Source organism: Lontra canadensis, unplaced genomic scaffold (genome assembly GCF_010015895.1).
Source record: "Lontra canadensis isolate GAN:19392208 unplaced genomic scaffold, GSC_riverotter_1.0 scaffold19, whole genome shotgun sequence".
Lineage (NCBI taxonomy): Eukaryota > Metazoa > Chordata > Mammalia > Carnivora > Mustelidae > Lontra > Lontra canadensis.
Window position 1 is genome coordinate 9,360,150 of NW_022631013.1, and position 12,730 is coordinate 9,372,879.

Here is a 12,730-nt window from a genome sequence, read left to right on the forward strand (position 1 = left end):
CCACCTGGTTCTGAGATTCAGCAGCTCACTGACTCAGAGAACAGCTTCATCCTTCCTGAAGAAACCAGTCAGGCAATCAAAGAAAATAAACAAAAGGAAATAAAGAGGTGACTCCGCATATACTGAGATCAACAATCATTTTTACATCTTCAGAGAACTTAGGGAAAATTTTAGAACATAGTGATAAAGAGAAACAGATTTTATACACACACAGTATCCAAAGGATTGAAAGGATGAAACACAAAGAACAAGTCAACTAAAAGCAACAATCCTTCCAATGCCAGCCTCCCACACAATGCAAGACCTGGAAGGGGTGACACCGGGCAGCAAAGAAATGGGAGGCTGCTGCGTATGAAAAGGATGAAAATTCTACAGTGAAGGAAACAGAGATGGAAGCCTATGTCCATTTGTCTCATCTTCAGAGGAGCATCCAACAAGCCTGGCTAGGTGAAACAGAAGTAGAGAGGAGAAAGGAGGAGGAGCGGGGAGAAAAAGAAAAAGAGTGAAAAATAAAGAAACTGCAAAACTATGGTAATGAAAACTGAGGTGTGAGTTTAGTAATAGCTCAATGGAAATGGAATAGGGAGCCCATAACAGACTTGTGTACATAGCAAAATTTAGTTCACCGTACATATGGTACTTCAAATGAATGAGAATGAAGACTAGTTTAAAATGAGTTGGGAGTTCATTAAATAAAAATTTAAAAAATAAAGATAGAGCCCTATGTCACACTAGATCAAAATTTATAAATACCAGATATAATGAAGACCTAAAGTAAAAAAAAAAGGCATAAATGTACCAAAAGAAAATATGAAAACAGCGATGTCTGGGTGGCTCAGTTGGTTAAGCAACTGTCTTTGACTCAGGTCATGATCCCAGAGTCCTAGGTGCGAGTCCCACATTGGGCTCCCAGTTCAGCAGGGAGTCTGCTTCTCCCTCTCACCCTCTCCCCTCTCATACTCTCTTTCTCAAATAAATAAAATGGTTTTTTTTTAAATAAAAGAAAATATGAGAGCATATGGATAAGGAAGGACTATTTAAGCAAAATATGAATTCCAGAAACAATGAATTTTTTTTAAAAAAAGGAATGCATGTTTCAGTGACATAACAATTTTAAACCTCTGTATGATGAGATAGTATACACTAAATTAAAAGATTAAAAGATCTAAATTTGTAAAATATTTGCAATATAAGTAAAAAATAAGAAAGAGAAAGGCAACTCAATTTTTTTCATGTGCAAAAGAACATTGGCAGAGACTGCAGAGACTGTTCGATATCTCCGATTTTCATTCTGTGCTGCTTCTGTACTAATAAAATTTTTAGTTGGATATAGATTTGCCCAAAATAAAGGTTATATTTCACAATCTCCCTTAAAGTTTGGTCACCTGTGGCCTGTGGCTGAATTCTGGCCATGGTAATACAAAAAGAAGAGTCATGAAGGAGATTCCAGGAAACTTCTTCAGAGAGTATTTGTGAGTCCTTAATCCCCTTCTTCATCTTTTCCTCCATCCTCCTGCCCAGAACACAAATGCTTCCATCTTGGACTTGAGGTAAAGGTGAGGAGTTGGATTTGAACAGGAAGGAATTCCCTTTATCCTGTGGAAGAAAGTCAAAAATGGTATGTATGTAGGTAAGTCGCAGTGAGGGGATGGAAAGTTGAACAAGATAATGCTTCACAGCCTCAATTTGTTTGAAGAAGCAGGAGAAAACCTAGCTAAGAGTAAGAGAAGGGAGAACTTAAGGAAAGTGGTATTGGCACGGCACTATTGTTGAAGACAATGAAGAAAGAACCTGAAAACAGCAATGCCACAGAATGGAAGGAGAGCCTGGCAAGAGTTTAAGGCCATAAATGTGTAGTGATAGCCATCTGTAAGGTTTATTATAAAGTCTACTGATTTTTTTCCCCTAACCTTGATTAGCTAATCTTTTTTTTTAAGATTTTATTTATTTATTTATTTATTTGAGAGAAGGCATGCACATGTGCAAGCAATGTGAGAAGTAGAGGGAGAGGGACAAGCAAACTCTGTGCTAAGCGTGGAGCCCAACACAGGGCTTGATCTCACAACTCTTAAGATCATGACCTGAGCAGAAATCAAGAGTTGGAGGTTTAACTGACAAAGCCTCCCAGGTGCCCCCAATCAGTTAATGTGAAGATAGGAGCAAAGAAAGCAAACTGAGGCATCAATTCAGTGTTAGGATATAGGACAGTGGGTTTAGCGTAGAAGTAAAAGGGGTAGTTGTGGGAAAATTATTTTAGAAAATCAAATATGAGGTTCATGGAGAGGAAAGCAAACCTGAGATGGGGATACTAAATTGGGAGGAAGTGAAAGGACCAAAAAACTGAAAATCTATACAATGGTGAAAAACAGATATAGTGGAAATGAAGCTATGAAAAAGCAGGAGGCTGGAGTCAGGGATCAGGATACCTGAGTTTTACTCTATATTGGAGTGTTCTCTATATTCTATAGAGAATATTCTATATTGGATATTCTATAATGTTCTATATTCTATATTCTATAATGGAGGTGAGAGAATGAATATTTATAATGGAGATGTTCTAGAAGAAGGCAAGTTTCAGAATATGACCACGCAAAAGACAGGAAAAACATAACGCAGTGGTAAAAAGCATGGACTTTGAGCCAGGAAGAATTTTAGTTTTATTATTTACCTTCATTTAGCTTTGGTTTCTTTACCACACCTGTTCATTAGATTGTTGTGAGAATTAAAGGAAATTTTAATTTCTTTAACTTAAAGAGCTCTGTTCAGTGCCCAGCACATACTAAGCTCTCAATAACTGATAGTTTAAAAAAAAAAAAAAAGGAGAAAAAAACACATACATCCCCTATTATTCTACCATTAATTAAGATGCATAACCCAGGGGCACCTGGGTGGCTCAGTCAGTTAAGCGTCCAACTCTTGGTTTCAGCTCATGTCATGCATGATCTCAGAGTCCTGAGACCAAGTCCAGCATCTGGCTCTGCACTCAGCATGGATTCTGCTTGACATTCTTTCCCCCTCGTTCTCCCTCCCCGCCACTTGCTTGTACACTCATATGCGCACTTTCTCTCTCTAGAGCAAACAACAAACAAAACCTTTTTTTAAAAAGATGCACAGGGGCGCCTGAGTGGCTCAGTGGGTTGAGGCCTCTGTCTTCGGCTCTGGTCGTGATTCCGGGGTTCTGAGATCGGGTCCCACCTCAGGCTCTCGGCTCGGTGGGGAGCCAGCTTCCCCCCCACCGCCCGGCTGCTTCTCTACTTGTGATCTCTCTGTCAAATAAATAAATAAATAAAATCTTAAAAAAAAAAAAAGATGCACAACACATCATTTGAGTGGAAAAATGTAATACCTATAATACCGATGCTGATATTGCCTATGGGCAACAAACATTTCCAAATTTTACGCAAATGCCTAACAGGAAAGAAGTGAAAAGCCTAATCCAGTTATATGCTCTTCCTTTCCCTTCATTGTAAATGTCTAAGAAAAAAAATGTCTAAGAAAATGAGTACACATAATAGTGATTAGTATTCCAGCAATTAACAAGTCAGCAATTACAGCAAAAACTCAACCCCATCAACTAAGCCAACATTTTGAAGAGGAAAGAAATATTTTTAAATGAAATATATTTTAAATGAAAAAGAACCTATTTCCAGATAACAAGTAAAAAATAATGGTAAGAGGCGCCTGGGTGGCTCAGTGGGTTATGCCTCTGCCTTCAGCTCAGGTCATGATCTCAGGGTCCTGGGATCGAGGCCCACATCGGGCTCTCTGCTCAGTGGGGAGCCTGCTTCCCCCTCTCTCTCTGCCTGCCTCTCTGCCTACCTGTGACCTCTCTCTCTCTCAAATAAATAAATAAAATCTTTTAAAAAAAAATGGTAAGTAAACAAACCAAAGAGCCTGTGTGCTTAGGGATAGCAGAATTTTTCCTGGTAAAGCTGAAAAGGAATGTCAGATTTACCTAGTGCAATCAGTATGTTCAATGTCAGAAAGCTTTCCCTACTCCATATGTCCTTATCACTCCTCCCCCACTCTTTATCATATGAAGTGTGGGAAATGTATACCTATATATAAAAAATATTAAATAAATCAATTCACCAGAAGACCAAGTATAACTGGGTCATGGGCTAAAGGAATGACTGCAGACTTGTTGTCTGTTACTTATGTGTGAGTGCACATGGTTTGATCTGTGACATAACAAACTCCATTTAACTCAAATGGCTTTAAACCACACAGCTGGAGGGCACTACCTGCTGTTCTCTGCCTGGCACATAGTAGGTACTCAACAAATGTTAAAATCCACTGGTTCATTTATGTAGCCAACATCTTTTAAGTCCCTAATATGTTTCAAACACTACTCTAGACATCAGAAATAGAGCAAACACATTTTCAAATTTTTTATTTATTTTGCTGTTTGCATATGAAAGTAATATATGATTACTGCAAAAAGTAAAACAATACAAAGACATGTCAAATTTTCTTTGTGGTAAAATATGGAATCAACTATTTTAAATGTTCCATGAACATATGGGGAATAAAGTGTTTCTTCTCTATTCAAAGGAAGTACGGTCTTTCTCCTGTATTCAAGAGTGTATATGCACACTTGGGTGTATGCGCACACACGCACAAAGTTAACTTGTTACATTGTTCAATTCCTGTATGTCCTTATTTATTTTTTTAACTACTGGAGATGCCCAATTTTCATATGCACATACTAAAATCTCTTACTATAATTATTTTATCTCACTAGTCAATGAGAATTAAGATTAAAGAATCATAAAACAATGAATTGAGATGCAAGAGCTAAAGTAACCCCTTTGTTAAGCACCACATGAATCAGAAAAAACATTAAATGAATCTATCTATATTAGTAGAATGTCTGTAGCTAAATACATTGTGGATTAAATGATAAGATTTTTTTTTGGTTTTTTTTTGGTTTTTTTTTTTCAGAAAAATCCTTTTTCTGTTAACGTCAAATTAAATCCCTCAAGCACAAGAACTATATATCAGATCATTTACCTCTTTTATAATTATTCCCACTGGCTCATTTTTAATGCCGGCTTTTGTATGGTTGAAAACGACTGTGCAATTAGGTTAATTCTGTTTCTGTTAAAAGGACAAAAATTGGGTTTCTCTCAAGAAACAGAAGCCATATGAATACAGTGATGAGAAAGTAAAAAACAGTTCAGAAACACTTTTAACTGTAATACAAAATCCTATTGGGCTAGCCAACAAACACGATTGTGAGAGAAGAGCCTGCCTGCATTGTCCATCTTTAAAGGTCCTTCACTTTTCTTTTGGACAACTCCTCCTCAGATCTTAAATAAGGAGCAGATAATGTGCAAAATACAATTATTTTATGTAGTCCCATCTAGAAAGCAATGAGCTACAGAAGGAGACGCCCAGCTGACAATCTATGCTATTAGTCACATTGGTTTAAAACCTCACAGGTTTTTTGAGGATAAAACAAAAAGAAAACCTTTCCATAAGAAAGAATCCAGAGGGTGGATACTATAATGACAAGTGTGTATAATTATACAAAATGTTCACTTTTCATACAGGCACAACAAATTTCATCTGCACCAGGCCAAATGGCAGCGAGTTTAATCTTGAAGTTGACTATAGCTCCAAACGCCAGTGAAGTGAATTCACCTAAAATCTTCAGATTACTGTCCCACTTAAAAACTTAATAGTTTAGGGGTATCTGGATGGCTCAGTCATTAAGTGGCTGCCTTCAGCTCAGGTCACGATCCTAGGGTTCCAGGATTGAGCCCTGTGTTGGGCTCCCTGCTCAGCAAGAAGCCTGCTTCTTCCTCTCCCACTCCCCCTGCTTATGTTCCCTCTCTAGCTGTGTCTCTCTCTGTCAAATAAATAAAGTCTTTTTTTTTAACTTAATAGTTGATTAATTAATGTGGAAACTATTGCTGTAAGCTCATCTTTAGAAGAGGGACTAAGTTATTTTTCTTGAAATTCTTCTGCATTAAAAATAACTTGTTTTGTCAAGGATGCCTTATTTGGTCCTAGGGTATATATATATTTGGCATCTACTAAAATGAGTATTTTAAGACTGTTCATTGTTGTATATAGTTCCTTTTGTCAGCAAGCAAACAAGAATCCCTATGAAGAGACTGAAATAATTCCACCAACAAGTTTCCTTCAAAAACAACTCTTAGCCATAATCATCATAGTTATTTAGTGACCATCTACCAAGCGCTCTACCCACATTACTTCATGTAACCCTGCAAGGTAGATGGTATCTCAGCTCTTTTATGAAGGGGACTAAAGAAAGAATAACGTAACATGCCATAGGCACCTGAGTTACTGCCTTCACCTCACCAGGCTTGGTCAATCTCAACTTGCCTGCTAACACACCTTGACTGAAATTCAAGGCTCAGGAACCAGTTTAAGGGAGATGTTGTGTGTGGATAACTGAAGGGCACCTGGACATGAGGGAAGAGCTCTGTCTTCAGATTATCCAATCCCTCACCCCACCTTAATTTGTGTCAGAACCATGCTGAGTTGTAGATTCCTCAGCAAAGTGAAACTAAAGCCACCTACCTGATGGCCTTATTGCCAAGGCTGGTGGCTGGCAAAAATGGAGCCTTGGTACAGTTGAGTTAGTGCCTCTATGGCCAGTGGACCATATTACTTAGGATCCAGCAGAAGTGGGGGGAAAAAAAAATCTCATCTTGAGGGGACCAGTTTCTATTTCTCATGGCAAACCTAGCATGGGAACTCCTTTTGTCCCCAGAGACCTCCATGTCCTCACTGCTTACCCACATGCCTGGGCAGCCTGAGGCTCTCTGTGCCCACCTCCTTCTCATGAATAAGTTCCCATCTCTTTCTCAAAAAGTAGATGCCACTCTGGTGTTCCTGCCACCACCAGTAACTGAAAAACAAACTCTTGTGAACTGACAAGCAGGCACAGAAAGGAGGTAAGGGAACTCTACTGATGGTTACACTGGAGTTGGAAAGTTTGGCACATAGAGCCCAAGGAATGCATCCCACCCCTCTCAGCCCCCACAGGTGTCAGAGGGAAAAAAAACAAACAGTTGGACAGGAAGTAGTCTAAACTGCATGGCCTTCTGCTAGCAGTTTTATGCTTTTCCCTTTAAATTTTCTTTAATCACAGATTCTCATTACAGGGATGGAGACATTGGGAGGGAAGGAAGAAAGAAAAACGTCATATAAAAAAAAATTACCCCATCAGGTAATGCTTAAAAATCCTTTAACTAGATAGTCACATTCAAAAAATAAATAAATAAATGAGGAGCACCTTGGTGGCTCAGTTATTAAGCATCTGCCTTTGGCTCGAGTCGTAGTCCTGGGGTCCTGGGATTGAGCTCCCAAGCCCCCACACCAGGCTCCCTGCTCAGCGGGAGGCCTGCTTCTCCCTCTCCCACTCCCCCTGCTTGTGTTCCCTCTCTCATTGTCTCTCTCTCTCAAATAAATAAATAAAATATTTAAAAAATAAATGAATGAATGGATGAATGAATGAATCTAGACACAGACTTTACACCTCTCACAAAAAAATTAATTCAAAGCAGATCACAGACCTATATGGAAAACACAAAACTATAAAACTCCTAGAAGACAACATGAGATAAAATCTAGGGACCTTGGTTTTGGTGATGACTTTACAACACCAAAGGCATAATCCATGAAAAAAATAAATAAGTTGTACTTCATTAAAACTAAAAATCCTTTAACTGGGGACAAAATTTTTTGTTGTACAAATAAAGTTGAAATGTGAATTCCTATCTTGAAAAGATAATGTTGAAGTTTAAAATCATACAAAATAGGGAAGCCTGGGTGGCTCAGTTGGTTAAGCATCTGACTCTTGGTCTCAGCTTAGGTCTTGATCTCAGGGTCATGAGTTCAAGCACACTGGGTCCCATACTAGGCATGGAGACCACTTTAAAAAATAAATAAATAAAATCATACCAAATATAAAAGACTAATCGGGGCACCTGGCTGGTTCAGTTGGTAGAGGATGTGACTCTTGATCTTAGCATCATGAGTTTGAGCCCCATGCTGGGTGTACAGAGTACTTAAAAATAAAAAAACTTTAAAAAATTTTTTAAATAAATAAATAAAATAAAAGACTAATGGCAGATCCTTGTCCAGGTCATATTGTTTCATGGTTGTGGTACAGGTAAGAAGAAAAGAGATGAGAACACCCTAACACAATTACTCATTTGTAAGAGAACAGGAAAAAATATTTGTGAAACATACAAGGTACAAAACCTTATCCTAGGGATACCATGCCATTTCCACTTTACCATCTTGAACACATGCCTTCTCTTAGAGACACAAGGAAACCTGATGGTGTTGAAATTAGATTAAATATTTCCTTGTTATCAATAGCCAAGGCCATCTCCATGAGTATCAGGTCCAACCCAGCATTCAATTCAAAATCTTTCATATTTTTGCTATTTAAAAAATTCAATTAATAAGAAGAAAATAAATGTTTTAATAATAATGTATATGAATTCAGTGTTTGACTCAAAAAATTTAGAAAATATAAAGAGAAAAGAAATAAGGCAAAAAACAAATTATAAAGAGAATCATGGAAGTAACAAATTCAAGAATTATTTTTTTGAAAAATAACAATAATAAATATAAGGAAACATCTAGCAAATGTAATCAGTAAAAGAAATACATAATGTAAAACATAAGAAACAGAATTAAGAACAGAAATCAAAACTTTTAAAAAAAGTGAAGTATGTAACATTTGCTCACATTTATCAAAAACCATTAAAGAGATCAAGTTCCAACCCAGGAAGAAAAACCCTTCTTCAAACTCCCCTCCTCTCATCGGCAGTTTTCCAGACCACTCTAAAGCTCCTACTTCCCAAATGCCTCAAAGTCTTCCCCAAATGTTTACCTCATGTATCTTTTTTTCATATTTCTCCTCCCTCCCTCTTTACCATGCAGGGTTATCAAGGAGAAGTCAGATCACCTTTCCCATTACTTGAATGTTCTACCACAAAGGATATCCTGGCAACTGACCCAGCTCCTAACCATTCTCCCCGATTTCCTGGTCTAATTTGCTCCCCGCTCTTCTCCTGATACTTTATATCAGAAGTCTGGGTTCCAGGCCACAAAGCTTTCACACATGAATCAATCTATAGAACTCACCCCAAACCCCATCCATCAAAAATGTTTCCTGGAGTCCAAGCAACATTGAAAAAGTAGCCCTCAGGGGTGCCTGGGTGGCTCAGGTCATGATCCCAGAGTCCCGGGATGGAGCCCCACTACAGGCCCTGGAGCCTGCTTCTCCCTCATCCCCTCCTCCCCCCGATTATGCTCTCCATCTCACTCTCTAATAAATAGATAAAATCTTAAAAAAAAAAAAAAAAGAGTAGCCCTCAGGATCTAAGAGGTTCATTCCAGGAATTCAAGGATGGCTCAATATTGGAACTTAATAGAACATGCCACATCAACATAACACTCGAGAGAAATTATGGGACCTCAGTGGCTGCTAAAACACATTTGAAAATACAGTTAGGAAGTTCCAGAACAAGAATTTTGAACAAAATGTAGCTGACATCTCTGTGAAAGAAACAGAGATTAAGGTTGGGAGCAAACAGAAAATCTACTTTTCTAGATCTAGTAACAGGGAACTCAGATCCAAAACTTGAATTACCTTCATTTGTGTCATCCTCAGGCCCAAGTGAACCTGTTACAGCTTGGAATTTGGCCTTGCAGGATGTCTTTCTGCCTCTAAAGGGCTGGAGAACTGATCCGACTTATTAAAATTATTAGCCACTTTTTATCAGCTATTAATATAAGTAACTAATGTTGATTGCATTCCCTTGTGATCTATTACTTTAAAAAATAAAATCTGGGGTTTTTTTTCACATTCCCAAACACATATTCACTGAAGCTAATTAGAATTCTGCACAATATAACAAAATTTAAATTACCTACCTTCTCACCATCCAAAACCAACCATTAATTAACATTTTAGTGTATTTTCTCCAAGCATGAATTTGGGAATATAAACACTCTTGGTGTTTAATAAGGATATAAGTTTGTCATAGTATTATAATAATCATTTCTGTGTCCCAAACCCCTCAATGGGACACCAGAGGCTACTCGATTAAAGAAAATTAACAGATTCTCAGGGCAAGAGATTAAACACTTAGCTGCCCAAAGCACCAAGGGCATTAGATGCCTCCCCATGGTAGTAAAGTGACTTTCTGTGTGTGGTTTGGAAAAAAAGCCCTACAAGATGGTTCAAAATAATCAGGGCCTATGAAATGTGCGCGCGCGCACACACACATGCCAGTTGAGAACCTCTGCCCTAGAAAATTCATGGATAATTGGTATGTTGAAAATGTCTGGAGAGAGGGTGCATAGCTTTCACCAAATTCTCTGAATCTGTGACTCCTTCAAAATGTCAGAAGTCCTGGCTTATAAAATTCTTTCCAGCTCTAATATTCTGGCCCTATTTGAGGCTGGGGGATTTATTCTGCCTACTTAGAAGACAAAAGTCTCAGAAGAGCTGGAGGACAGAAGTGAAGCTGGGTTCTTCTATCACAGGGAGGTTCTGAAGGAAGCTGACCCATGGAAAATGCACATATACCCCTTTACCGTATCTGTGTATCAGTTGTCTTGCTTTGACAGTGTTTCCTCTAATATCAAACCATCACAGACTTAACAACTATGTCAGTGTAAAAATAACACCACTTTTCAAGGATATGTCCAGAAGTGTCTGCTCCCAGGGCTGCTCCCGGTTATACTTGTGATGTGAACAAAAGTTACTAATCTTGGGGTCAAATTAAGAAATGGGAGGAAATGAGCTATCATATTTTCAAGGCCTACCATGCATCTGAAATTCCTCAGGACCCTCATTTGATAAATTTCAGATTTGAACCCTGGCTCTAGCTACTTTTAGAGTCTAACTTTGGGGCCAAACAGCCTCCCCTTAATAATCATGTATGTTTTGTATTCTTACCTATACCCTGGTTTTCTCTCAAACATCTCTCTTGATTAGGACATCAGTTAAACACACGTCAACCTTATTAAAAAAAAAAACTTACATATTTTATTTTGAAGCACTGATTCTGAAACATAAAAGAATTAGGTGAAACTAAATTTTGGATTAGAAAACAGATTAAGAATTTAGTGTTCAAATGCTGCCATCTGGTGGCCAAAGATAGTAACCAAAAAAATAAGCCTCTCCTTGAAAATATATGGAATTACCCCAATAGTCCTAATTACCTGGTTTGCTAGCAAAGATTAAAATCTGGAATGTCATGTAGGAAAATATTATCTAGAACGTTATATGAGAAAATATTAACATGTTTATGTTCCCCTAATTCTAATCCATATGAGATACTGTGTCCATAAACAATGGCAACAAGGTTTACTGAATGTTTCTAAAAGTCAAAGATGCAGTTTCACCAGACACACTTGACAATTAAATTCAGCTGCAACAGAGAGGGTTGTTTTCTTCATGCTTTCAATGAAACATGAGGTCTCATCCACTCAAAATTTTATTGGGATTCTATTAAGATCCAGGTACAATGAATTTCATTGAGTACTTGATGGAGAACCAAAAAACAGCATCTGTTCTAGAGAACTTCATGGTCTGGTGAAAAAAAAAAAAATGGGTTCCCAGAAGCCTGTAAGGTTTGGCATCTATGTGGGCTAAATACCTGCCTGCAATGTGCGCCTTTTTCTCATTCACGTTATCAGGACTACGGTCTATCAGCTTCTCAAACAGGTAATTCAGATAGGTATGCCTAAGAGGGTCTCTTCCCTAATGCCTGACCAGCCGGAGGGATCATATTTTAGTATTTGACCTATTTCCTATCCTCATTCTGTCATGAACATTTTCTCTTTTCTGGGTTCTGGAAAGCAAAAATAAGTTTCTTTTCCCTAGTCACTGGGCAATTCTCTAGGTATTTAGTAACCCAGAGAATATTTGTGATAGTGAAATTCCTGTCCATAGTGGATAAGAATCCAGCTGCTCAACTGGCTTTTCAGGCAACCTTCGAAGTCCTCTCCTCTGCCTTGGCCCTGGCCTCCTATCTCCAGAATCCAGCCAACGAAAGGGCAGCAAAGGTGATGGTCTACTGGTGACACACCAAGCAGATGCCCTAGGACGGCAACTCCAACCAGCATTTTAAGAGGACGTCCTATAGTTTCTGGGGAAATTTCTGTAAAAGGTCCTTGGCCAGTAACTAATCATTAAATTTGAAAATACGATCCAGTTTTTCTTCCAATTACAGGTCAGCAGTGGAGGCAGTGGATTGTGTCAACTTTTCAACTTATAGCTGCCACAAGTCCAAGACTGTTTGCCTCCTTTTTAGTCTTAGATCCAACGGCAACAGTGTGGGGCCAAAGAAGCTCCCAGCTATGGGAATTATGCGTGCAGTCCACGAGTGGTAAACGAGTGTTTTGCATACTGCTCCTCCTCCTTCCATGAAATTCTAGTGTGGCCCTCCACCCCTCACCTCAAGATGGTCCTATTACTTGAGATGGCCAGAGTATGCCATCCACCAAAGAGACACAGTGATTATTCTAGGGATGATTATGTGACTTAAGCAAAGAAGTCAGGGTGCTTCCTGTGTTTTGGCAGAAATGTGGAGGGGGGGATGGATGGAGAGGATCAAGCTCAGCCTGCAGCCAGAAGCTATTTGTGCTGCTCCCTGGACAGAGGCAACACAGGAAAGCAGAACTGAGATGAAAAGGGAGTTTAATGGTATCATTTAAACCCCTAGAT

The 12,730-nt window shown here is 38.6% G+C and overlaps 1 protein-coding gene across 1 annotated transcript in view; it reads right to left on the bottom strand.

Annotated features, from left to right (window-relative positions):
- Nucleotides 1–998: 998 nt before the first annotated feature.
- The window catches only part of APTX (aprataxin), a 32,003-nt gene continuing 20,271 nt past the window's right edge, over nt 999–12,730 (bottom strand). Inside the window, exon 9 of the mRNA XM_032860358.1 lies at nt 999–1,596. The gene's annotated coding sequence lies outside the window, so the exon portion shown is untranslated. The remainder of the gene's footprint in view (nt 1,597–12,730) is intronic.